This window comes from Nematolebias whitei, chromosome 1 (genome assembly GCF_014905685.2).
Source record: "Nematolebias whitei isolate Nwh7 chromosome 1, NemWhi1, whole genome shotgun sequence".
Lineage (NCBI taxonomy): Eukaryota > Metazoa > Chordata > Actinopteri > Cyprinodontiformes > Rivulidae > Nematolebias > Nematolebias whitei.
In genome coordinates, this window is record NC_056498.1 from 44,067,650 (window position 1) to 44,068,859 (window position 1,210).

The 1,210-nt window shown below is 52.3% G+C and overlaps 1 protein-coding gene across 1 annotated transcript in view; it reads left to right on the top strand.

Moving 5' to 3' along the window:
• Positions 1-1,210, top strand: part of haao (3-hydroxyanthranilate 3,4-dioxygenase) — a gene marked incomplete at its 3' end in the record, with an annotated part of 10,573 nt that overhangs the window by 2,159 nt on the left and 7,204 nt on the right.

The following is a 1,210-nucleotide window of genomic DNA, read 5'->3' on the forward strand; positions in this document are numbered from 1 at the left end:
TCAAACACTGAACTGGACCTGCAGCGCCCCCCACAGGAGAAAAAATGTCAAACACTGGACCGGACCTGCAGCGCCCCCCACAGGTGACTAAAGATCAAACACTGAACTTGACCTGCAGCGCCCCCCACAGGTGAATAAAGGTCAAACACTGAACTGGACCTGCAGCGCCCCCCACAGGCGAAAAAGTTCAAGCACTGAACTGGACCTGCAGCGCCCCCAACATGTGAATGAAGGTCAAACACTGAACTGGACCTGCAGCGCCCCCCACAGGTGAATAAAGGTGAAATGCTGAACTAGACTTGCAGCGCCCCCCACAGGTGAATAAATGTCAAACACTGGACTGGAGCTGTAGCGCCCCCATAGATGAATAAAGGTCAAACACTGGACTGGACCTGCAGCGCCCCCCACAGGTCATTAAAGATCAAACATGGAACTGGACCTGCAGCGCCCCCCACAGGCGAATAAAAGGTCAAACACTGAACTGAACCTGCAGTGCCCCCCACATGCGAATTAGGGTCAAACACTGAACTGCAACTGTAGCGCCCCAAAGGTGAATTAAGGTCAAATATTGAACTGGACTTGTATCACCCCTCACAGGTGAATAAAGGTCAAATACTGAACTGGACCTGCAGCGCCCCCCACAGTTGAATAAAGGTCAAACACTGAACTGGACCTGCAGCGCCCCCCAGAGGCGAAAAAGTTCAAGCACTGAACTGGACCTGCAGCGCCCCCAACATGTGAATGAAGGTCAAACACTGAACTGGACCTGCACCGCCCCCCACAGGTGAATAAAGGTGAAATGCTGAACTAGACCTGCAGCGCCCCCCACAGGTGAATAAATGTCAAACACTGGACTGGAGCTGTAGCGCCCCCATACATGAATAAAGGTCAAACACTGAACTGGACCTGCAGTGCCCCCCACATGCGAATTAGGGTCAAACACTGAACTGCAACTGTAGCGCCCCAAAGGTGAATTAAGGTCAAATATTGAACTGGACTTGTATCACCCCTCACAGGTGAATAAAGGTCAAATACTGAACTGGACCTACAGCGCCCCCCACAGGTGAATAAAGGTCAAATACTGAACTGGACCTGCAGTGCCCCCCACAGGTGAATAAAGGTCAAACGCTGAACTGGACCTGCAGCCCCCCCCCACAGGTGAATAAAGGTCAAATACTGAACTGGACCTGCAGTGCCCCCCACAGGTGAA